Source organism: Apostichopus japonicus, chromosome 16, assembly GCF_037975245.1.
Source record: "Apostichopus japonicus isolate 1M-3 chromosome 16, ASM3797524v1, whole genome shotgun sequence".
NCBI lineage: Eukaryota > Metazoa > Echinodermata > Holothuroidea > Aspidochirotida > Stichopodidae > Apostichopus > Apostichopus japonicus.
The window spans coordinates 1509789-1528997 of NC_092576.1; the positions used below are offsets into that span (position 1 = coordinate 1509789).

A 19209-nucleotide genomic window follows, 5' to 3' on the forward strand; every position below is an offset into this window, starting at 1 on the left:
CAGCTTCAGCAGTGACTAAAACTGACTTTGTCTAGTCACTGTAGTTAGGCTATTGCTAAACACGGGGGATTTCCCCTAATGAAAGAGACCATGACGTCATTCAAAGAGTCCAACCATACAATAGAGCTTTACCCCCATACTTTAAGTCGTTAATAAAACCGCAAATTTAAATAATAAGGTCGCTTATGAAACACTAAACGTGATGATCACACTAACAGCATTAACTTAAACCATCCATCATAACAATAAAATAGGAAATAGCAAGAAAAAATCTTGCTAATTGATGTAATTTTAAAATAAAAAATAAAACAAAAACTGTTAGTAAACTGCTTATCCAATAAAGAGCCTGTGTAAGAAAATGTGTAAAAGTAAGTATAGGCCTGACATTTCGATCCTAGCAGGATCTTCTTTAGAGGCTGAATGGCTGAATTGATGTCATTTGAAATAAACATCCCCGGAGTTCTATAAGGTTGATTAAATCTCAACTAGAGAAATAGTGAATATATTTACTAGGAATTTTGGACATTATCAATTAACTATACGACATTGTCTTGATAAGGATCATATTTACGCTATATAGGTATGCATGGTACCATGTACGCAAGTACACAATTTCAAGTGAAACTGAACAGTCAGGGGATCGAAGACGGTAACTTATTGAATCTTGTACACTGACATGTGAACGAAGTGATGTAATGTGTTTATCCTACTATAGATGAGTATATACTTTAGGCATGTGTACACGCGCCTCCTCTCCGCACAGTCTTTTAATAATCATATAAAGCTTGTAATGTAAACATCGATAAAAAAATTGACAGAAATAGTGAAGCTTTTGTTTAAAAAACACATAATAAAAACTTCGAAATTGTGTTGGTTGATCGCGACGAAAATCACGGCAATTATTTTTTGGAAGGGGGGGGGGGGAGCAGTGGGAGCTCGGACAAGATTCGCGACCCCCTATTTTTTGGCGACCCGCTTTTGGGTCGCAACCCCAACTTTGGTAACCGCTGATTTAGACCTCAGCCACAAGCAGAGAGAACTCTGTTATTTATCCTACTATTGATCGTTTTAGTATACCAAAAAAAAAAAAAAGGAAGATGAACATTTTAAATAAAATAAAAATGAAGGGAAAATACCAACAAAATAAGGAAAATAATTAAATGAAGAAACGACTCTCAACGGATAGTTAATTAGTTGTTTATATTAAATACATACAGTAACATGTACAGATCATCGGATATCTGCATACTTTCCAAGAATCAAACACATCCTTTGTGTTGAAGTGCATACGGTAGATATATAGAGGTACGTAGGCTATTATGCTATGAAGTATAGGCTTATGGTCTAGCAGTATAGGTCTTTAAATCTGAACAAGACATATGATATAAATCCTATTTTAGTTCTTTACTTTTCTTTGAAACAGGTGTTTATACATTGTATAACATCGCTTGAAACATAACCGAAGCTTTTCATGGCTTATTTGATGCCGTAGCCATCATTATACCAACTGCGGAAATGATGAAGAGATTACCGGCCTACGATAATATTAGACGAAAGGAAGAACGAAAAAAGAAGGCAATTGAGGTGGGGGAACAATACTGAAAACTTAAATTGGTTCACCGACTAACATAACGTTAGTCCATCTGGTGCCTCTCCCGACTAACATAGCCTTAGTCAGTTGATATACCGACTAATTTATTCCTTAGTCAGTTGGATTTCTTAGTGGGTCATCTTAGTCCGTCAACTTAGTCGATCAACAATTTCTGAGTCGGTAAATGTATATTAGTCAGTTACATTAGTTGGTGACATTAGTCGGTCTTTACCGACTAATTTATATGAGCCACCGACTAGTTTATAGCAGGTTTTACATTAGTCAGGATGGTGCCTCTCCGACTAACCTTTCTTAGTCGGTATCGACTGACTAGTTGCACTGACTAGAATCACTGAAAGAATTAAACCCGACTAGTTTCACTGACTAGCATCACTGAAAGAAAAGAGAGCAGAAGAAACACAAATAATGTGTACATTGGCAGTATTTATTTCTGATAAAACTTCTGATGTCTACAAAGGCTGACTTTCGACAGATAGAGAAGAAACCACTGTAAACAAAAATCTGAAAATATGATTTTATTCCAACAAAGTTAAGACAAGTTAATGGATCAAACATGAATCGCAAAAGTATAGCACTGCACAATAATGCAAAGTTGAATCTTGAGCAAGGGTTCCTCATGACTTTCGTTTTAAAGTGGTACCCCAAATCGACACCAGTTAAGTCTTCACGAACAAAGAGTGTTTCTCTTAACTACAAATGGCCTCCCACTTGTCTTCAGGAAGCCAAATTCTGCACCATTATTGACCTGTGAACAGAAAATATGATATACGTGTAAGCACAGATACAGATATAGCACATGATAACTCACATTATCATAAACATACATTTACATTAAAATTTTATAACATATTGGGAAGTATACATTTAAATCTAGGTCCCTCAAATTATAAGCCAGGAATAGCAGCTTTACCAAATAATTATTAGCTTTGCACAGCATAACACCAAGTTATTTTTCAAAGCTTAATAATTATGTTAATCATGTTAATAATGATCCCAATAGACCGGGAGCCCAGAGGGTTTGGTTAGCTGGGAAGGTAACCAATTGCCTTGTACATCACAATGTTCACAGTGCATTCCTGTATATGAAACCAGACGACTGGCAAACCGACTGTGGTGGATGTGGCTGGGAGAGCAATTTTAAAGTCACCTGATAGCTAACCTAGATCAGTTTTCATGGTAACACATCAAAGTAAGAACAATGTGTCAGGTATGGCCCCAAGAGCAACAAATGGCCATCGCCAGTAATTATTGGTGGTGGGGTACCCCTGCCAGTGATCTATAATTGACCCCTCAAGGCTGACCTAGGTCAGCTCATGAGGTAACCACTTGAAACCTACTGGAAAATGTTGGTTAGGACTTCAGATACAACTGATGGGCATAGCCAGTAATTTTTATTGGTGGGGTACCCCTGCCAGTAGACCCCCAAAATGCCCATCCCCCATTGACCTACAGTAGATGAGCTCATGATGTAACCAGTTGAAAACTACTGGAAAATGATTGGCAGAACTCTATATGTAAGGGATGGGCATTTCCAGTAATTTATATTAGTGGGGTACCCCTGCCAGTAGACCCCCAAAATGCCCCCCCCCCCCCCTCATTGATCTAGGTCAGCTCATGATTTAACCAGTTGAAAACTACTGGAAAATGATTGACAGGATTCTATATGTAAGGGATGGGCGGACTCTGGCAGTGGTGGCCCACCAATATAAAATACTGGAAAAGCCCATCCTTACATATGAAGTGATACCTATCATTTTCCTGTAGGTTTCAACTGGTCAAATCATGAGCTCACCTAGGTCAATGAGGAGATGGGCATATTGGGGGTCTACTGGCAGGGGTACCCCACCAATAAAAATTACTGGCAATGACCATCCCTTGTATCTGAAGTCCTAACCAACATTTTCCAGTAGGTTTCAAGTGGTTACCTCATGAGCTGACCTAGGTCAGCCGTGAGGGGTCAATTGTTGATCACTGGCAGGGGTACCCCACCACCAATAATTACTGGCGATGGCCATTTGTTGCTCTTGGGGCCATACCTGACACATTGTTCTTACTTTGATGTGGTTACCATGAAAACTGATCTAGGTTAGCTATTAGGTGACTTTAAAATTGCTCTCCCAGCCACATCCACCACAGTGCACAGGAATGCATTGTGAACATTGTGATGTACCAGGCAATTGGTTACCTTCCCAGCTAACCAAACCCTCTGGACTCCCGCTCTACAGATCAGTGAAAATTTGACCAAACTTATGAAGCTTGCAATAAATGATATACTAGACTGTTTTTTTTTTAAAACAGGTTATGAAAAGTATCTTTAATATCATTAAACAGTTGGGTACAATAGTTAAACTCACTCTTCCATCTTTTTTCTCTATGGTACTTGTTCCTTTGCTTTTTGGGCTCTTGGATAAACTCTTTTGTTCTGCGAAGGGTACCAATATATCATCTTAAAACATGTCTTTAAGCCATATATAACACAGTTCTCCTCTTCTGTTGTTGCCTCCACACTGGTGTCGTACATCACAGGAAACCTCACCCTTGACTTAGATATTTGGCTTTTCAATTCCTACTGGAAAAAAGAAACAGCAAAGTATTCATCATTTGAAAAAAAAACAAAAAAAAGTTGTCACCACAAAGTTATGTGAGATTTGCTTCCACTATAGTCTCAAAAAACAATCCCAAAGTTTGAAGCAGACTGTATGAAGCTGAAAATTTGAACGAGAGTGTCATCACCATTGCAACCAGAATCAAATGCCCAGAATACAGAGATAATAAAACATGGGCTAAATCTTTGTTTGTTTTTATGATCTTTAAAAATATAAAATTTTAGAAACAGAAATGCACTGAGCCAACTTATTTATAGGCCTAATCGTTTTTAGTTGTTATTTTGCTTGCTCACATAACAAGCCTGTTTAGACCTAGGCTAGAGGAGAATCAATACTTTGTTACACTAAGTTTGTCTTTCGGTCGTTTGATTTAGTCTTACCAGTAGTACTAAAGTATATAATGGACCGGCGAAGACTAGAGAATACCCAGAGTTTTAGCAACTGCGTTAAACTGTATCATCTGATCTATTATTTACGTCAATGAGTTTCATTCAATCTAGGATCAAAATGAGAAAACTAATTAATCTTAACCTTTAAACTTTGCTACTAAACAGATATGCTTGAATTACAAATAAATGTCAAAAAACATCATAATCTACGAATCGATGCATATACATATACATAAACAGAATAATTTGAATTCGCGCAAGTGAACCCTGCACTACATTGGACAGAAAAAAAAACGTGCAATTATAGACCAAACTAAACATACTAAATTTTCCGTTACTTCTACATAAAATATCAATACAAATACAACAACTTACTCTTTTGGCAGTATACTAAAAGCACATGTTATAATAACTTCAGACTATCAAGCTTTCCTGAGAAAAAAACGGTTAATACTTCTTACAGTAAACAAGTCGACCGTGAAGGAATGTCGCAATTGTTTCCTGAGCGTGACCGGAAATTAAATACTAAAAATGATAAATGAAAAGGTTAAATAGAACTGAAGCGTGCATCCTGACTGCTCGCAACATATAATACCGTTGACTAGCCAACATAATTTGTTCAGCCTACTGTGACTGTACGTTTGAAGGTCTAGCCTTGCTTATTCAATATCACAAAGCCTACCCATTTAGATTCACATGGGAAATTACAGGAAATCTTTACCAAATGAGTGTAGACTTCAAATAAACTATTGAGACTTATAGTTCCAGCATTTGTTTGGGAATAAATTAGAAGATTATGTGCCACTGTTCAGTCTAGCCCAATACACACATAACACATTGTTAATTGGTGTTTAGAATGCACACTGTAGTGTTGAGAATGCACTGCAGTACCCAGTAGAAGCCTATAGGCTACTCACTGTCATTGCACTTGTGTATTGCGAAACGACAGCGTGACAACGGTAGCGTTACACTAACCATAATACATGAGTACTAGTGCCAGTGGCCTAACAATTAACTTTAATTTTACCTTCAAGTTAAAGGAATAACAGGTAGGCCGATGATGGCAGTTAATACCTCCATTCTTCTGAAGACCTTCTTGGGTGATTTACGGTTGAAAGTTGCTTAGAGTGATCGTATGAAACTATGCCAAGTCCAGCAAGCTGCCGTTGCCTCTCGGTTTCCAAATTGAAGTGAATCGAATTGGGTTAAAATACATTAGTCCGTCGACACCGACTAAGCTACGATTATGGCGTAAATCGGGTGTCCGTATCGTTCTTAGTCCATGGGTTAAAATACCTTAGTCCGTCGCCACCGACTAAGCTGCGATTATATTTTCCTTAGTCAGTGTAAACTGACTAAGAAGCAGCGATGAAACGAAGATTTTTGCTAGTTCGTGTGCATTGACTAACGTTACAAACTAATTTAACGTTAGTCCGTGGCAATATTGACTAGTTTATTTTTTCAGTGAACGCAGAACGGAATAGGTTGCAGCGGACAATACATTGATACATCTACAGGAAGAGGAGTGAACACTCCGAGAGGATAGCTACGGATTCCAAGTCATTATGGAAATTTCTGAAATCAGTGCGGAATCCTCACAAAAAAATGATAACAATGTCACCATATCGAGGGAGCCTGGATCTGAGCATGGAGCTATAAACAGATAGCTCCGTGATCTGAGCTAGACACCCACTTCGGCCGATTTAACAGTGCGGTTATAAAGGAAATTACTCTGAACTTACCGCACCGCTCTGTCACTGACATTCCTGGAATAGAACGAGATCAGGTTAAAAGACAGTTTGGACTTGTCAAGCGAGGTGTCGCATCAGGTATTGATAACATTCCGTGGTGGGGTTTTTAAATATTGCTCAAATGAAATTGCTGACATTTTCACAGTCATTTTCAATGAAAGTATCAAACAGAGTATTATTCCATCTGACTGGAAACATGCCAAAACTACTCCTGTGCCCAAAATTGGCAGCCCTGCTTCAGTAAATGATTATCGCCCGATTGATATATCAAGCATAGGGTTCAATTGTATGCAATAGTTATTACTTTCGTAGGTCACACAATCCATTGATGAGCATGGTGATCCAAATCAGTTTGCGTACAGAAAAGGTATCTCGTGCACTGATGCAATCCTCACCCTTGTCCATGGCATAGTGTCTGGGCTAAACTGTAAACAGACGACAATATCTAAAGTCATATTTCTGGACTTTTCAAGTGCATTCAATATAGTCCTGCCCAATCGTCTACTAATTGACCTGTGTAACTTCATCGATGAGCCATGGCTCACTCATTGGCTCGGGGATTTCATGCAGGGATGGTCAAGACAAGTTAAACTAGACAAAGGCTATACAACAACTTCTGAAATCAGAGTAGGAGTTCCACAAGGAGGCCCTCTATCAGCCCTATTGTTTACTATTTATACAGATTGCATTCGCTCTAATTCTAATTGCTCAGTAATTAAATATGCTGATGACAATGCTTTATCGTGTAATATCACCAAAGGCTCCCACCAGCAAAATCAACATGAGTATCAGGATTTTATCACTAGTGTAGTAAGCACTTGCGACCAGAAGTACCTATACTTCTCAACAAAAAGAAGTGTAAGGAAATGGTATTCGAAAACATCAATATTAAGCACAGGGGATTAATCGAGAAGAGAGATGAGAAGACAATTATTCACAATACATTCGTTGAACGTACTTCCAGTACAATGTATCTAGGAGTCTGCATCGACAACAAGCTGGCGTTTTCAAATCATATTTCGAAGGTATTAGTCAAGGTGTATCACATTGTCGCCACACTCATGTATATTGCTCCTAATTTCCCTGTCCATATACGGGAGGGTGTTTGAGGAATATATGCTGTCCCGGTCTGGTATCACTTTGTCCAAATGAAAGATAAGAAAAGATTATTAAGTTTCCTGAGATACTGTGAGAGAATCTTTGGATTAAATTATAACCTACTTAAAGATAAAGTTAATACGGCTGCTAGGAAGGAATTTGAGAGGTAACTAAATAACATCCATAGAAATGAAGGACACCCACTCCATTGTGCAATAAACTCTCTGTGCAATAAGACAAACTACAATTTGAGGAATGCTGCAATAACTCCCAGATTCAGGATTGAACTTTATAGGAAATCTTTTGTTAACAGGGCGTCCATGTTCGTACAGCATGGTGCACTAGAACCATTGTTGTGATTTTTCAGTGTTATGTCTAGTATTTACTATTTTATATCTTAATCATAATTTTATTTATTTTCCTATTTATAAATTTTTAATGATTTATACTGGAAATAAAGAATTGAATTTAGCCTCAAATGACCAACAGAGGGCGTTATAACAAACATCTCTTTACAATTTGGTTAATTTGGTAATAAGGGGATATGTATTTCGATTACTGTGAGTTATAATTGATTCCTAAAATTGAACACGTGAGACTGACAAAGTTTACTATATTTATATTTGTTTCCATTTCGCGAAGGACGTCGTGTGTAAGGTGGCTGGAGCCAGGTTACCAAGGGGATCCTCAACGTTTCTGTAGAGGTCCTGACAGTGCCGTATATACGACTCGTGTCCTAATGCGCGATACTGCGAGAGCAACCCCGCTTACAGATCTTAAAAGATCTGTTTTATTTGATGTTGTACGGGGATTCTGTAGCCATCATTGAGCCTCAAATTACCAATAGTGGGCGATATAACAAACACTCGGAAACAGGGACGGCAAATAAAAATGGCAAAAGAAACATAAATAGGAATGATATATATGATACTGGAAAGGCTACTGTTTTTTATAGCTTGGCATTTTCTCCTTCCCATAAGGTTTCCCTCATAAGTTATGTACACTTAGCATAGAATAAGATTTCTCCGAACCAGTTAACTTTGATTCAGCAGCTGACACATCTATTCACAATTAAGTGTGTCGTATAACCTGGATTGTCTTCTTTAATTAATAGAACCACAACATCTCCATTTAGCCCAGGAAAATATTTACCTCAAATTTACCGCGGTAACATACCACACTTTTACCACGGTAAACCGGGGTAAAACCGCGGTAAATCTGTTGTACATTACCGCGGTGTTTTGGCCCTATGGATGCGGTTAACTGCGGTTTACCGCAGTAAATTATCACAAATTTACCTTGGTTTTACCTCGCTTTTACCCCAATTTTACCGCAATTAACCTTGGTGTTACCATCATGACTTTTACCGCGCTTTTACTACACTTTTACCACGCTTTTACTCTAAATTTACCACAGTTTTACCGTTCTTTTACCCCAATTTTACCGTATATTTACCACGCTTTTTCCTTAGTTTTACCTCAATTTACCATACTTTTAACACGCTTTTATCATTGCTTACCGTTCTTTTACCCCAATTTTACCATGGTTTTACCGTAGATTTAATTTACTACGCTTCTACCTTAGTTTTACCTCAGTTTACCATGATTTTACACTAATTGTAGGACAGTTTTACCTCACATTGAGCATGATTTTGTCCTAATTTCAATCAGCATGTACACCATATATTTCTTTGAATTTCACCCATCAGTGTACTGTATCATAATTTGGCTATATGCCTTTACCCTTATTGTAATGGTTATATGCCTGTAAGTTCACAGTTGTAGCATGCAACAGTTTTTAATTCATCAAATCCATGGAGGTTTCATACATAAAAAAGCTTTGTTGAATTTCAACTACCCTAGCTGGTATGACTCCTGACGCTCTTCTTTTGACATAATTGGTAGTCCAGACTGGACTTTTGAACTCCTGTTGTCCTCAAAGACTTGGTTTAAATGAAGAGGGTACTCTGATGATTGAGATGAAATTTACAAGTAGTTGGTAGAAGTGAGGAGTTTACCCCTGTTCGACCTCGCAAGAGGTCCTGCGGAAGTAGTGGGTCAAATCAAATAAAAGGAGTTTACCCCTGTTCGACATCGCAAGAGGTCCTACGGGGGATAATATTTAAATTTTGTAGAATAGACACTTTTTTCCACCCAGATACATAGATTTGTCATGTCATTTAATGGACCTGACAGAAAATACCCAAATCTGAGGACACTGATTGGTCAATTTTCGTGTGCTACAGTGTTGAGGCACAGAAGCTATCCCTTATGTGTGCTAGTTTACATAGTTCTTAATTTTCATTTTAAAGGCTTTTAGGTTCTCCCTCATGATGAAAAAAGAATTAATTGTTATCTCCTCTCAAATTTATCAAGGATTCCATGAAGGAATTCTCTATGTATCTATCCACTGCTTGTTTTTTTTTATAGGAAAAGAGATGCAAAATCATTGAAAAATTGCTGTAAATGTACCATCATGTTTCATAGTGTGACCCATTTATGTTCTACTGTGGTAAAATCATGGTACAATTATGGTAAATTTACCATAGTATAATTGCACCGTATAGTTTTACCCTTTTTTGACTGTGTTTAATCATTGCACAATTGTAAGAATTTCACCTATGTAGTATATGTACCATATAAATTTACCCTACTTTTACTCCAGTAATATCATGGTAAAACTGCGGTAAATTCACCGTAGTAAAGGTACCACACTTTTACCCTACTTTTACCGCGGTAATACCATGGTAAAACTGCGGTAAATTTACCGTAGTAAATGTACCACACTTTTACCCTACTTTTACCGCTGTCATACAATGGTAAAACTGCGGTAAATTTACCGTAGTAAATGTACCACACTTTTACCGCGGTGATACCATGGTAAAACCGTGGTTAATTTACCGTAGTAAATGTACCGCACTTTACCCTACTTATACCGCGGTAATACCATGGTAAAACTGCGGTAAATTTGCCGCAGTAAATGTACCGCACTTTTACCCTACTTATACCGCGGTATACAATGGTGAAACTGCGGTAAACGTACCGCGGTTGATTTTACCACAATTTTACCACACATTTACCCTATTTACCACACATTTACCATAGTTTACAGCGGTAAAATTAGGGTACATTTTTTGCTGGGAGGTCCCAGAGATAAGAGAGAGATGCCTACGTATTACTACCCACTCGTACTATTTTCTATTTGTGAAATACTGTATGTCGTTAAACATACACAGGACGTAGTCATGTGTACACGCGCCTCTTGCCCTCACAGTTTTCTTAAAAATTTACAGATTTTAATGTAAACATCCAGAACAAAATAGCCGGAAATATACGGCTATTTTTTTTTTTTTTGGCTAGGGGATGATTCGCGACCCCAAATGGGTCGCAACCCCCACTTTATTAACGGCTGATACTCTACAGGCACAACAAGCAGAAACATACACTGACAATTGCACACTAAACCACAATGTAATGGGGGGGGGGGTGGATGCTGCAAGATAACTGAAGCACTAAATGACTTATGTAAGAAAGGAACGAACTTTCAAAGTAAGTAGGATATGGCCGCATGGATTGCCTTTGAAATAACAAGGTACTTGAACTATTTATGTTTCTTTGATGAATATGGAGTATTTATTAATTTACACATGAAAAGCAAGAGTCACAATATATGATTAAATCCAGAGCAAAAAAGAACTACAAAAACTTAATCGAAACGAGATACTCCAAGAACCATGATGCGAAGAAAAAAAAATAGGAAAAAAGGAGGAAAACTTTCACCAAAAAAAGAGATGTCGGTCTTTGTTTAAGGCCTTTCTTATCTCGGTTATTGTACATCTCTATTAAACTTTTATTATATATGGATCTCATATATAAACAATTTTAAATTTGTTAAATGTTCTTTAAATGTTGTTTGTCTATACCGTTTAACTGTAAACGGTGTTATGTGTAAACCTCAACGACACAGGATCGCTCCTTCGTGTCAAGGTGAACTTTATAAATCGAAACGACCACACGAAGGTGAAGTTTCTAGGGTGTAATGTACCTTAATAACCGTAAGCTAGTAGCTGAGGCTCGATAGAAGTAACGTAAACACGACATTAATCACAATAGAGGAACACCAGTGAGTTTATATACCTTGAGTTTGTTCATGCATGACAACATATTACATGTGAACATTGCAAAAACATAGGTGTAAAAAGCAACAGATTCCATCAGAATCATCGTGGATACCTATCAAACAATTTTTTTAAATTATATTATGTAGCTGTGCTTATTTTTGAGACGAGTTTTTCGCTAATATCTTGATATTATTGTTTTGTCCATGTTTTTAACGCTACCAACAAAAGTTAAGATGAATATTCATAAGTTTGTTCCATTTAGGTTTTGTGATCGTTTCAGAAGTAGTCCATCGGGGCAGGCTCGATATCGTTCACTGTCGTTGCACATATTTAGTACCAAGGTTTGATCACATCTTATGGTGTGTTTTCATATGCTTATTACAATTCTCGATGTTGGATGGTTCGGGAAGTGTTATCTTAAGAGTAAACAGCAGTTTAAGACGGACTCATTTAGTCCGCTTTGCGTTGTTAGGACTTCTCCGAACGCAGCGATTTTTTCACTCAAGAGCCAATCAAAATCCTTATTGTATGGCATGTGATATGTAAGCTGATACAGAAACTGCTCGGCTCGGCGTGATGTTTATGCACAGACTGTGTGTATGTAACGTTTGTACGTGTTTACAATTAGTCTGCATAACGTACTGCATAACAAGAGAACGATGGGCTGAAGTCTAACGAAATTTAACCGACGTCAAATGTGCCGAGATATGAAGCAGTATTGAAGGTGGCAAATTTTCATACCTAGAAGGTGCTTCCATGATTCAGTACACAAACGATGAAGGTAATTCAAGGCCTGTTACTAATACTCATGTTAGAGCATTACTGTGACAAGAAAACTTCCTCAAGTGATACGAATGCCAACTATGAACATTTAGGACAAGGCTCTTCTATACTATACTATTACTAGTTTGCCTTAGACTAGAAGTGATTAACGTAGCACCCATGAAGGATAGATCGACAGCTACTATATACTGGTATCTGTTATATTTATTTCATGTTTTATTTGTCATGAAACAAAGAAATGAAATCAACACCAGTGTAGGTTCGATAGGCAGACTAACGTTAGGCCTATCAATATTCAATGTCAGCCTAGGCCTACGGTCTAGCCTCTAGTCCTGGATTAATTTGTCAAAATAGGGCCTATCTAAGCCCAGAGCATGTCTCCATGGCTGCTGGTAGTACTGGCACACACACAAACAAATGTAGCGTGTAATTTAGCTTATATACAGGCCACTAAGTAAATAGGCCTAGGCAATGCTACAGTATTGCCTAGTCTCAGATCCCTTCTTGTATTTTGTATACCTAACAAAGCGAGTTGGCATATGTAAGTTTCCAGCTAATTTAGCATCAGCATGGCACTCGATTTAGTTGCACCAATAGCCTTGTTACAGCTCTTTAAAAATTTGGAAAAAATATTCCATATCAAAGCATCTTGCTTGGTTAATTTTACTTTGATGCATGTATGGAGAGGCCTTCTTTTAGTATGGGAAATCCGGTCAAGGAGCGTTGCATGTGTTATCAAACCTTTGTAGTGTGTGGGTTTGTAACTATACCCTACCAAGCTCATTGCTCCAGACTTACACTGAGATAAATGGAGGCATATTAGTCAGTTGAGTTCCAGTGTAGGTAATTTATGTGAACCTCAGTGTGATCACCAGGACAATTCAAAATACTGTATCAACCAAACAATTTTTTTTATCTCAATACATTACATGTATAGAGATATTGTAACAGTAAGTGGGACTTTCTCTTCTCTTAAAAATTTTTCAGCGTCTTCAAACAAAGTTCTTTTTCTCTGGAATTTCCAGAGCAAGAATATATCATATAGACCAACAAAAGTTACTATTTTTTATTCCAGAATTGTATCTCATTCTGTGACTTTTTCACCGATTTATGTCCAAATCGGGCCAATTTGGACTGAAAACACACTTTGTCACAGCTGTTTTGCACACGCTCCAAAACTTATGTTTTATGAAAGAGAATAGAATAGAACTGTCTTTCAACAGTGGTATCGTCTAAGTAGGGTCCTATGTATTATATATTTTATTAAAATTTTAAACTTCCATTTGTTGTTTACAGGTAGGTATTAATAAGAATTTTACTACATGTATATGACATTTAATGGCTTTTATTTGCTTTATTTGATGTTTAAATGATTTTTCTTTCTTAAAACAACACTGAGCTGCCGCCCCTACTTTTAGTAAAAAGGTCCGTTTTTGATGATTAAGCCCCGCCCCCAAGTCTGTTTTGTAGCAGATTGGCTATGACTCATAACAGCTACATGTTAGATATACGAAAATGGCTACCCTCGCGAACAATTTTCTGTTCTGTAGTTAGGTACGCGAGGTGTTAGTGTATTGCATGCTAATTACATTCTGTACTGCTGAATTCTACGTAACATCCATTTAAGGATAGTACTGGTGTAGTGTTCAACCGATTAACCTAATCGGAATCGGGATCGGTACGAATATTGCATAATCGGTACATAATCGGTATCGGTAAAAATTACGTGGAATACCAGTTATGTCATACCGATTATTCAAAAACATATGGAAGGTGAAAATATCATTATTCAAAAACATATGGAAGTTGAAAATATCAACTGATGAATTAGGTTTGTTCTTTTACTACGAAATATTAAAAAAAGGCACCCCCTATACGTCTTTCACAGTGTATACTTTCATCAAATTAGGCTGCCAGGGTCGCCGATTTTGCTTCCTTCGTGGTTATTGGCTGCATATTTCTTGGCACAGTAAGCATAGCAGCAATAGCAATTTCGCGAATTCAGGAATGTGCTGGACAGGGTAGGAAATAAGCGGGGGCAACGGGCGATTCGCCCTCGCAAGTGCTAAAAAGCCCTCCTAAAGCACAATTACGAGTGCGAAAAAGAAAAATGAAATATAAAAAAATCGCCCTCTTTATATCAGGTGTCTGTGTAAAATTAATTGTGACATGCGTTTGCTTTAGCTAGGAATTGCAGTTGCATCGCGAATCGCGCAGTTTTCTCACCCCGCATCAAAATTTGAAGCAGTGCGAGAGGGTCGCGCACAATCACCGGGAACTTCCCGTGGTAAATTACGGCCTGCAGTACCAGCGAAAATAACCTAAAATCCTCACAAATCTCCGACCACATAGTAGCCTTACTTCACACTAAATCAACTGCATGGAAATCTAAACTTGACATCTGTTTATTCGCTCTAGTTGTGTCGCAAATAAAAACTAAAAATATCCACGGAAACTGCAATCTTCGACCACATGTTAGCCTAACAACCACACTAAGTCAATGGGAAATGTAGCCTAACCATCGGTTTGCAAAAAAAAAAAAAAAAAAAATTGCGTAGCTTAGTTTACAACTTTCAATTTGCTGGAAATCGGCATTTGTTTGGAAGGTAATGTAAGTGATATGTCTTATAGAGGGAATGTTATATTTTATATTGGAGTAGTTTCTAGTTGTTATTATTTCTTTACATCAATCTGGTATTACATTTTAGAGTAATTTTAAACAAGTTACGATGGTGCAATTTGTTTTTCAGTTTGATTGGCCTAAGCTTACACATTCTAATTGAACCTGAATGGAGTTATATAGGTAACGAATAGGTATGTTTAACTTCAAGTTCGTAACATTTCTATTTGTTCATAAACGGTATAATACTGAAAATAAGTACAAAATATTGTCGGAATGAAGGCAATATGTCATTAAAATTTACACTTTGGTAAAGATTGCAGATGGATGGTTTGTCTGAGATACTTTTTGAGATGGATATTTTGAGTAACTATTCGTAGCCCATTTCAAGCCATTAACAGGTGACATTTACGTCGAGGTGGTTAGGCCATTCGCTTAGCACAGTGCTGACTAGGTAGGATGTCATATCTCCGTATTTTGGAAATTAAAAAAAAAAAAAATTCTTTCCGAGAAACTCCAGAGGTAATTTGGTACATACAAAATGGTACCTTAGAGCCTTGTATAACAACGAAGCAAAAGGAAACTGGGGAAAATCACAACAATAATTGTTTCTGTCAAACTTTATTGCCGATTTCGTATAAACGGGATATTTTCTCATTTTCAAATAATCGGAATCGGTACGATTATGAAAAAATAATCAGTAATCGGTATTTTCTGTTATGCATAATCGGTTGAACACTATAATGGTGCTCAGGTAGCTTTTCAGAGCAAGGGCCATGATAAGTTTGTTTGATTGCCCTTCATGTATTTTGTATAATTACGTATACACATTCTTGTATTTCTGAAGGCTATTTACTGTAGGCCTAGTGCAATTTAAAAAAAAAAAAAAAAAAAAAAATATATATATATATATATATATATATATATATATATATATATATATATATATATATATATATATATATATATATATATATATATAGGCCACTAGGCCTATTAGGCTTTCAGTGATAGCCACATTAGCATTGTACTGGTGTTCAGACAGCTTTTTCTAGGAAGGACCAGGGTAAGTTTGTTTGATGGGTACGTATAAAAGAGGAGCCGGCCATAGCATCACAACTTTGATAAGACAATAAAAATTGTATAAGGTTATGTTTTATTTATAAGGATATAGGCCTAAGATGTATAAGGTTATAAGAAGTATGTTTAGCTTTCTTTTGAACCTGTAATGTTTGACATCAAATGTACAAAGAATTAAAATAAAATAACAAAATGGAGAGGAACTGAGGTGGCTATTAGGGGAAGAGGAGGCCACCCATCACTTGCATATAAAAACTTGTAATCTTCTTTCACATTATTTTTTCCAAGTCATAAATCCATGAAATCTTCATGTCCGAAAAATTGAGATGGAAAAACGTGGGTTGTTTTGATATCTAGAAGTGGACACAGTTTTGATGGTAGTCACCACTACAGTCTACAATAACATACAGTAGGTCAATAGGCCTAGCTCTCAAGGCAGGCATCAAGAATATGGTCGAGTTGTTCGCCTCTTCTAATTTGGCTGTTGTCATTGACATCAAACTATATGACCAAAAAGTCCAACAGAGACTGACCTAAGATGAAGGATACCACATGAAAAACAAGTTCTTAAATATTCTATGACATTACTAAACCTTGCAACGTCGTTCTTTCGACTAACAGGCAATAAGCGCTAAAGGCAAGACTAGCAGGATAAAGTGTAACCTGCAGAGACTATTCGTGGCAAAGTAGCAAAAATGCAAGTTATATATTTGTTGTACCATGATTGATATTGATAATTGTAGAGACAGAGCAAAGATTTGAAATTAGGAATCAAAATGAAAACTTCCAGTATTGAGATACTGCATCATTGATGCTCTTGTTTTGATTTGTTGCAGATGAAAGTGCAGGCCCATCGGCGCCAAAGACAAGGATATTTGCGGTGCTCCCTCTACAGAGATTTCTCTGGCACAATCAGGACTCAAGTTTTCAAAAGGAAGAACTGTTAGCGGGCAGACAGAACAGCTGTCTCAGTGTCTGACACGAGATGCTGAAAAACAGCTCAAAGAAGCTGCTGTGATGAAAGGATGACAGTGCTATTGCCCAAGACATTCTGTCTTCACATAACAGAGGAAGACTACTTCTTCCTAAGCGAGTGGCTTTGGGTGTTGGTCATGTTGATAGTGAGTCAGAAAGGATTGTTTGTGTAACCAAAGCATAACATGGTCAATATTTTGTTGGTGTTTATGTTGATCATTTTTTTTCATTTTCCAATTTTGTTTAATTCATTTGATCTTTTCCGTTCTTTTTCTTATTTTGTTTTATTCATTTGACAATGAATAACTTACTTTGGTAGATTGAGGAGTTCCCTAAAGTTTCACTTTTATGCTACTACTACAGGGCAACAGTTTGTGGTCAGGTGGCCCTGTGTGACCTTTGTCATTTTTGAACATAGTTATTGTTTTGTGTGGCCCTTGTTTTCTAGGACTACATGTAATGGCTCCAAGCCTCTATCACTTTTGAGAACTGTGGGAGAAATAGACAGTTTAATAGCTATTTTGTTTTGGTAGGAATATTCTTGGTGATGGATGTGTAACAACAAATTTATTTAAGGACACTGATGAGACCCATATATAAGTTTAGATTCGGGTTAAGTAATGTGCCTGGTAATTATTTAGTAACTTAATTGACAGCTGATAGGTCAATGGGCCCAGATACCAGGGAGTGAAGAGCAAGCTGGTCAAGAGCCGTTCAGTGAGCAAACCTACCCCAGAGACTTCCCCCAACAGAGTGAACCTGCCTCTGATCGAAGTAACCCAAGGAAGTATTTATATTTCCCGACTTTTAATTTGGTTGACCCGCGCCGTGATTGTGTTCTAACTTAGAACTTTTAGGCATTTTATTTTCAAATAAGTTCAGTGGATTTCTTGTTAGATGTAACAGCTCTGATATGTTAGTTACCCATTTATATCATTTAAATTTTTTTTAAGTTTAAGTGACCCCATTGTTTTTAATACAAGATTCATGTGCATAGTAAACCTACTATTTTTCCTTATGTTTACTTTTGTGTGAGCGTTACGCCTTTTCAAGTTGTCCCCATGATCTCAGAGTCATCCGGTCCTTCTCTCATGGGAAGGTGCTACTTGTAATTTTCCCAAACCTAAAAACATATATTTTTGCCTGGTCACTGCGTTTTTGACCAGCTACATTTGCGTTAAAGGTGAGTCTCGAGGCAGACTTCAGGAGACGGACAGTGTTTAAAAATGCATTTGTTCAAATTATGTTTAACACAACATAAATTTGTTGTTTTCGAAAATAACACTGCTTTAAGAATCCAACAACTCTTAAAATATTCTTCGGACATTCCTCTTTTACTTCAGCCAACACATCCTGGTTCTTAATTCTGTGTTTAATTATTTTATCATCTTGCTGTGACAAGGAACTGCTCTGTTTAATTGTCGTACAGTAAAACGTATAAGAATGACGTTATTTGTTTATTGTTTACTCTTTACATAACACCTCTCTTAGCACCCAACAACTGTTAAAATGTTCTTCAGACGTTCCTATATAGCTTTCAACCAACATTACCTGGTCCTAAGTACTGTAAGTGCAAGTACATTTAAATTATGTTATCATCTTGCTGTGACAAGAAACTGCTCTATTTTCATCACAGTACAACGTATAAGAGTGACGTCATATGTATATTGTTTACTCGTAAAATAACACCTCTCCTGGCACCCAACAACTATTTAAATATCATTATGATATCGCTCCATTACTTTCAACCAACACATCCTGTTTCTAAATAAGTGCAAGAACAATTAAATTATGTCGTTTCCATGTTGCTGTTACAAGGAATGTCCTGAGTTTTAATTGTCGTCCAACCTATAACAGTGACGTCATATGTTTATTGTTTACTCTTAAAGTATTACCTCTTTAGCATCCAACAACTCTTCAAGCATTCTAAGGACATTTCTTTACAACATCCAACCAACAAACCTTCAAGCTGGTTCTAAATAGGTTTAGTAACATTTAAAAACTATTATCATGTTGCTGTGAATAGTCGTTGCCGATTTTTAATTTAGCCCACACTTCGTAGTGAGGTCTCTCCAAGCATCCAACAACTCCTAAGATAATCTCAGGACATCCCTGTAAAACTATCAACAAAAACATCTAGGTTATAATAAGTGCAAGACCATTTAAATGCCATTT

General features: G+C 37.1%; 2 long non-coding RNA genes across 3 annotated transcripts; one reads left to right on the forward strand and one right to left on the reverse strand.

Annotated features, from left to right (window-relative positions):
• Positions 1–1754: 1754 nt before the first annotated feature.
• On the reverse strand, positions 1755–5613 carry LOC139983711 (uncharacterized). 2 transcript variants are annotated; one of them, XR_011798808.1, is made up of 3 exons: positions 4599–5613; positions 3967–4181; positions 1755–2357 (listed from the first exon to the last, which is right to left on the reverse strand). It is a non-coding gene; the product is annotated as an uncharacterized lncRNA (long non-coding RNA). The 2 variants fall into 2 exon arrangements; XR_011798809.1 differs by having other exon boundaries at positions 3967–4178; positions 4983–5610.
• Positions 5614–11789: 6176 nt separating this feature from the next.
• LOC139983069 (uncharacterized) lies at positions 11790–18481 on the forward strand. The gene is made up of 2 exons (XR_011798495.1): positions 11790–12357; positions 16896–18481. It is a non-coding gene; the product is annotated as an uncharacterized lncRNA (long non-coding RNA).
• Positions 18482–19209: the final 728 nt, after the last annotated feature.